Raw genomic sequence first — 7,545 nt, 5'->3', positions numbered from 1 at the left:
GAAAATGTCCATAAAAATGTTCACTCTGCTGTTCCGAGGACGTGAGGACGACGGACCATACGTTAAAAAGGACTAACATGTCAACTACAGAACTAAGCCAAACTCAGCGTGAGCTTTTGTTGTGAATGGTATGAACGTTGAACTCTTATTCACTAAAGAAGTGAGACATCCTAGCCGTTGAGTTAGCAACAGCAGCTGTAAACGTGGGCTAGGAGAGGACAGGCAGAGTATATCGTCTACCACCCAACGACGACAATACAACATATTCTGTTCACCACCAGAGACACTCTTCAAAGGACTCTGTTGGGCAGCACGGCCTTCCATCTACCACCAACCTATTGAAGCGCAGCTCAGAGTAAATATTTATTGCATTTCCTTTTTCCAAATGGGCGGTAATTTAGAATGCATAAGATACTGTATTTACGATAGAGACATCGCTTCTCCCTTTGTTCTTCAGTCTTCCTCGCTCTTTCACTCAAACTCAGCCCCTTTTCTTTGTGTAACCAGCTGTCATATCTGTTCCGTCCGCTAGGGACGTTTTCCTTTATGACATAATTTGTTATCAAGGTATGATTCATTCTGTGTATATGCAATTCTGTGTGATTAGTTGGGTATTTAGTAAATAAATAATTAAACGCAATTTTGTATTGCTGATTCAACTTGTTAGCCAGGGTTTTCAGATGAGACTGAAATAAGGTGACGATTAATATTGACTGCTATTGATGTAAAATATTACTAGGTCTTTAAGAGTTTTTTTCGGAAGATAACAACTCTATAAATATTATTTTGTGGTGCCCCGACTTTCTAGTTAATTACATTTACATGATCAGCTCAATATGGTAATATTAATTACAGAGAAAGGATTTTATAGAATAGCATGTCATATCACTTAATCCGGCATAGCCAAAGACACGACAGGGGGGAGGAGGTGTGGAGACAATGTGGGGTGGAGACAATCACAAAGACAGGTGAAAAAGTTTAGGGTTTGACATATATAAGGGCTCCTGTTTGACATGTATACTATGATGTATTGAGTTGGTTGTAACTTCACCAGCGCGCTGACAATTAACAATGACTCATTTAACATTTGAGTGTCCCTGTGTAAGAATTTCCACAACAGGTGGACAACATGTCGATTTATTCTGCAAGAGCTCTGATAGGTTGTAGGACATCCTCCTGAAGTCTTTTCAGGGGGTGACAACCATGAGCCAATGTACGCAGAGGAGGACGGAAACTAGCTGTCCTCCAGCAACACCATACAGAGTGCTGTTGAGGCTACTGTAAGCCTTCATTACAAAATAGTGTGATTTAATACATTATTTGTTGAATATATTTAGTATAGTTTTATCTAAAAATAATAGCTTTTTATTCAAATTCCACCGTTTTTATTTTCATGAAATTCACTGAGGACGATGGGATCTTCCTCCTCCACTGGTGTGATGGTGTTCAAACAGGGTTGGTTATTGGCCAGGCAGCAGGGTTGGTTATTGGCCAGGCAGCGTGGTTGGTTATTGGCCAGGCAGCATGGTTGGTTATTGGCCAGGCAGCAGGGTTGGTTATTGGCCAGGCAGCATGGTTGGTTATTGGCCAGGCAGCAGGGTTGGTTATTGGCCAGGCAGCATGGTTGGTTATTGGCCAGGCAGCAGGGTTGGTTATTGGCCAGGCAGCGTGGTTGGTTATTGGCCAGGCAGCATGGTTGGTTATTAGCCAGGTAGCGTGGTTGGTTATTGGCCATGCAGCGTGGTTGGGTATTGGCCAGGCAGCAGGGTTGGTTATTGGCCAGGCAGCAGGGTTGGTTATTGGCCAGGCAGCGTGGTTGGTTATTGGCCAGGCAGCGTGGTTGGTTATTGGCCAGGCAGCAGGGTTGGTTATTGGCCAGGCAGCGTGGTTGGTTATTGGCCAGGCAGCGTGGTTGGTTATTGGCCAGGCAGCAGGGTTGGTTATTGGCCAGGCAGCAGGGTTGGTTATTGGCCAGGCAGCGTGGTTGGTTATTGGCCAGGCAGCAGGGTTGGTTATTGGCCAGGCAGCGTGGTTGGTTATTGGCCAGGCAGCGTGGTTGGTTATTGGCCAGGCAGCAGGGTTGGTTATTGGCCAGGCAGCAGGGTTGGTTATTGGCCAGGCAGCAGGGTTGGTTATTGGCCAGGCAGCAGGGTTGGTTATTGGCCAGGCAGCGTGGTTGGTTATTGGCCAGGCAGCAGGGTTGGTTATTGGCCAGGCAGCAGGGTTGATAATTGGCCAGGCAGCAGGGTTGGCTATTGGCCAGGCAGCGTGGTTGGTTATTGGCCAGGCAGCGTGGTTGGTTATTGGCCAGGCAGCAGGGTTGGTTATTGGCCAGGCAGCAGGGTTGGTTATTGGCCAGGCAGCGTGGTTGGTTATTGGCCAGGCAGCGTGGTTGGTTATTGGCCAGGCAGCGGGGTTGGTTATTGGCCAGGCAGCATGTTTGGTTTTTAGCCAGGTAGCGTAGTTGACTACTGCACTCCAGGCAACAGGTGGTCGTCTCAGTGTATCAGAGTTCCAGAGAGACTCATTAGAGAGATAAGAGGAGATGAGTAGAGGTCTGCTGACACCCTCTCGCTCTCTCTCGCTCTATAGCTCTCTTTCTCTCTATCTCTCTATCCCTCTCTTCCTTTGTGGGTCTGTGTAATATGAGGGAAATACATGTCCCTAATATGGCCACACATTTGGCAGGAGGTTAGGAAGTGCAGCGCAGTTTCCACCTCATTTTGTGGGCAGTGTGCACATAGCCTGTCTTCTCTTGAGAGCCAGGTCTGCCATCGGTGGCCTTTCTCAATAGCAAGACTTTGCTCACTGAGTCTGTACATAGTCAAAGCTTTCCTTAAGTTTGAGTCAGTCACAGTGGTCAGGTATTCTGCCATTATGTACTCTCTGTTTAAGGCCAGAAGCATTCTAGTTTGCTCTGTTTTTTTGTTAATTATTTCCAATGTGTCAAGTAATTATCTTTTTGCTTTCTCATGATTTGGTTGGTCTAATTGTGCTGCTGTCCAGGGGCTCTGTGGGGTCTGTTTGTGTTTGTGAACCAGCTTGCTTCGGGGATTCTTCTCCAGGTTCATCTCTCTGTAGCTGGTGGCTTTGTTATGGAAGGTTTGGAAATCAATTCCTTTTAGGTGGTTGTAGATTTTAACGTCTCTTTTCTGGATTTTGATAATTAGTGGGTACCGGCCTAATTCTGCTCTGCATGCATTATTTGCTGTTTTACGTTGTCAACAGAGGATATTTTGCAGAATTCTGCATGCAGAGTCTCTTTTTGGTGTTTGTCCCATTTTGTGAATTCTTGGTTGGTAAGCGGACCCCAGACCTCACAACCATAAAGGGAAATGCATTCTGTAATTGTTCAAGTATTTTTAGCCAGATCCTAATTGGTATGTCAAATTTTATGTTCCTTTTGATGGCATAGAAGGCCCTTCTTGCCTTGTCTCTCAGATCGTTCACAGCTTTGTGGAAGTTACCTGTGGCGCTGATGTTTAGGCAGAGGTATGTATAGTTTTTTTGTGTGCACTAGGGCAACTGTGTCTAGATGGAATTTGTATTTGTGGTCCTGGCAACTGGACCTTTTATAGAACACCATTCTTTTTGACTTACTGAGCTTTACTGTCAGGGCCCAGGTCTGACAGCATCTGTGCAGAAGATATAGGTGCTGCTGTAGGCCCTCCTTGGTCCGTCTCTGGTCCGTCTCTGGTCCGTCTCTGGTCCCTCTCTGGTCCCTCTCTGGTCCGTCTCTGGCCTCTCTCTGGTCCCTCTCTGGTCCGTCTCTGGCCTCTCTCTGGTCCCTCTCTGGTCCCTCTCTGGTCCCTCTCTGGCCTCTCTCTGGCCTCTCTCTGGTCCCTCTCTGGTCCCTCTCTCGCCCTCTCTGGTCCGTCTCTGGTCCGTCTCTAGTCCGTCTCTGGCCTCTCTATGGTCCCTCTCTGGTCAAACTCTGGTCCGTCTCTGGCCCCTCTCTGGTCCCTCTCTGGTCCGTCTCTGGTCCGTCTCTGGCCCCTCTCTGGTCCCTCTCTGGTCCCTCTCTGGTCCGTCTCTGGTCCGTCTCTGGCCCCTCTCTGGTCCCTCTCTGGTCCCTCTCTGGTCCGTCTCTGGTCCCTCTCTGGTCCCTCTCTGGTCCGTCTCTGGCCTCTCTCTGGTCCCTCTCTGGTCCGTCTCTGGCCTCTCTCTGGTCCGTCTCTGGCCTCTCTCTGGTCCCTCTCTGGTCCCTCTCTGGCCTCTCTCTGGCCTCTCTCTGGTCCCTCTCTGGTCCCTCTCTCGCCCTCTCTGGTCCGTCTCTGGTCCGTCTCTAGTCCGTCTCTGGCCTCTCTATGGTCCCTCTCTGGTCCCTCTCTGGTCCGTCTCTGGCCCCTCTCTGGTCCCTCTCTGGTCCGTCTCTGGTCCGTCTCTGGCCCCTCTCTGGTCCCTCTCTGGTCCCTCTCTGGTCCGTCTCTGGTCCGTCTCTGGCCTCTCTCTGGTCCCTCTCTGGTCCATTTCTGGCCTCTCTCTGGTCCCTCTCTGGTCCCTCTCTGGTCCCTCTCTGGCCTCTCTCTGGCCTCTCTCTGGTCCCTCTCTGGTCCCTCTCTCGCCCTCTCTGGTCCGTCTCTGGTCCGTCTCTGGTCCGTCTCTGGCCTCTCTCTGGTCCCTCTCTGGTCCCTCTCTGGTCCGTCTCTGGTCCGTCTCTGGCCTCTCTCTGGTCCCTCTCTGGTCCCTCTCTGGTCCGTCTCTGGTCCATCTCTGGCCTCTCTCTTGTCCCTCTCTGGTCCGTCTCTGGTCCCTCTCTGGTCCCTCTCTGGTCCGTCTCTGGTCCATCTCTAATCCCTCTCTGGTCCCTCTCTGGTCCCTCTCTGGTCCGTCTCTGGTCCCTCTCTGGTCCGTCTCTGGTCCCTCTCTGGTCCGTCTCTGGTCCGTTTCTGGTCCCTCTCTGGTCCGTCTCTGGTCCGTCTCTGGTCCCTCTCTGGTCCGTCTCTGGTCCGTCTCTGGTCCGTCTCTGGTCCCTCTCTGGTCCCTCTCTGGTCCGTCTCTGGTCCCTCTCTGGTCCCTCTCTGGTCCGTCTCTGGTCCCTCTCTAGTCCCTCTCTGTCTCAGTCCATCTGGATTCTGCTAGCTCCCATAGTAACAAACAAACTACAGAGAAATGAGTCCCCCCTGACTACTCAACCAACTCTACCCCTCCTCCCTCTCTACCCTTGCTCTTTTTCTCCCTCTCTCTCTCTCTCTCTCTCTCCTCCCCTTCCTCCTCCCCCTCTCCCCTTCTGGTAATAATTTGCTCTCATTTCATACATGTGTTTCCAGCCACAACGCTCAGATGAATAATAGATAAATGATACTGGTCCAGAATATAAAACATCTCCTAAAGTACACTTCTACCCAATATCTCAGGGCATGTATTTAAATACACAACCCAAGACACATACTAACATTTGTTTTGAAAAAGGAATACTTTATTTATATGGTCATCTTTATGATATGGTCATCGCACTCCAACCAACTCAACCATTGTAATCCTCTGCTCTTACGTAACATAGCTTCGGTATATATACCAACTCAACCATTGTAATCCTCTGCTCTTACGTAACATAGCTTTGGTATATATACCAACTCAACCATTGTAATCCTCTGCTCTTACGTAACATAGCTTCGGTATATATACCAATTCAACCATTGTAATCCTCTGCTCTTACGTAACATAGCTTCGGTATATATACCAATTCAACCATTGTAATCCTCTGCTCTTACGTAACATAGCTTCGGTATATATACCAATTCAACCATTGTAATCCTCTGCTCTTACGTAACATAGCTTCGGTATATATACCAATTCAACCATTGTAATCCTCTGCTCTTACGTAACATAGCTTCGGTATATATACCAATTCAACCATTGTAATCCTCTGCTCTTACGTAACATAGCTCGGTATATATACCAATTCAACCATTGTAATCCTCTGCTCTTACGTAACATAGCTTCGGTATATATACCAATTCAACCATTGTAATCCTCTGCTCTTACGTAACATAGCTTCGGTATATATACCAATTCAACCATTGTAATCCTCTGCTCTTACGTAACATAGCTTCGGTATATATACCAATTCAACCATTGTAATCCTCTGCTCTTACGTAACATAGCTTCGGTATATATACCAACTCAACCATTGTAATCCTCTGCTCTTACGTAACATAGCTTCGGTATATATACCAACTCAACCATTGTAATCCTCTACTCTTACGTAACATAGCTTCGGTATATATACCAATTCAACCATTGTAATCCTCTACTCTTACGTAACATAGCTTCGGTATATATACCAACTCAACCATTGTAATCCTCTGCTCTTACGTAACATAGCTTCGGTATATATACCAATTCAACCATTGTAATCCTCTGCTCTTACGTAACATAGCTTCGGTATATATACCAATTCAACCATTGTAATCCTCTGCTCTTACGTAACATAGCTTCGGTATATATACCAATTCAACCATTGTAATCCTCTGCTCTTACGTACATAGCTTCGGTATATATACCAATTCAACCATTGTAATCCTCTGCTCTTACGTAACATAGCTTCGGTATATATACCAATTCAACCATTGTAATCCTCTGCTCTTACGTAACATAGCTTCGGTATATATACCAATTCAAACCATTGTAATCCTCTGCTCTTACGTAACATAGCTTCGGTATATATACCAATTCAACCATTGTAATCCTCTGCTCTTACGTAACATAGCTTCGGTATATATACCAATTCAACCATTGTAATCCTCTGCTCTTACGTAACATAGCTTCGGTATATATACCAACCTCAACCATTGTAATCCCTCTGCTCTTACGTAACATAGCTTCGGTATATATACCAATTCAACCATTGTAATCCTCTGCTCTTTACGTAACATAGCTTCGGTATATATACCAATTCAACCATTGTAATCCTCTGCTCTTACGTAACATAGCTTCGGTATATATACCAACTCAACCATTGTAATCCTCTGCTCTTACGTAACATAGCTTCGGTATATATACCAACTCACCATTGTAATCCTCTACTCTTACGTAACATAGCTTCGGTATATATACCAATTCAACCATTGTAATCCTCTACTCTTACGTAACATAGCTTCGGTATATATACCAATTCAACCATTGTAATCCTCTACTCTTACGTAACATAGCTTCGGTATATATACCAATTCAACCATTGTAATCCTCTGCTCTTACGTAACATAGCTTCGGTATATATACCAATTCAACCATTGTAATCCTCTACTCTTACGTAACATAGCTTTGGTATATATACCAATTCAAACCATTGTAATCCTCTACTCTTACGTAACATAGCTTTGGTATATATACCAACTCAACCATTGTAATCCTCTACTCTTACGTAACATAGCTTCGGTATATATACCAATTCAACCATTGTAATCCTCTGCTCTTACGTAACATAGCTTCGGTATATATACCAACTCAACCATTGTAATCCTCTGCTCTTACGTAAACATAGCTTCGGTATATATACCAATTCAACCATTGGAATCCTCTGCTCTTACGTAACATAGCTTC

This window comes from Oncorhynchus kisutch, linkage group LG17, assembly GCF_002021735.2.
Source record: "Oncorhynchus kisutch isolate 150728-3 linkage group LG17, Okis_V2, whole genome shotgun sequence".
Classification (NCBI taxonomy): domain Eukaryota; kingdom Metazoa; phylum Chordata; class Actinopteri; order Salmoniformes; family Salmonidae; genus Oncorhynchus; species Oncorhynchus kisutch.
The sequence above is the reverse complement of the archived record's forward strand: the minus strand, read 5'-3'. Positions refer to the sequence as shown.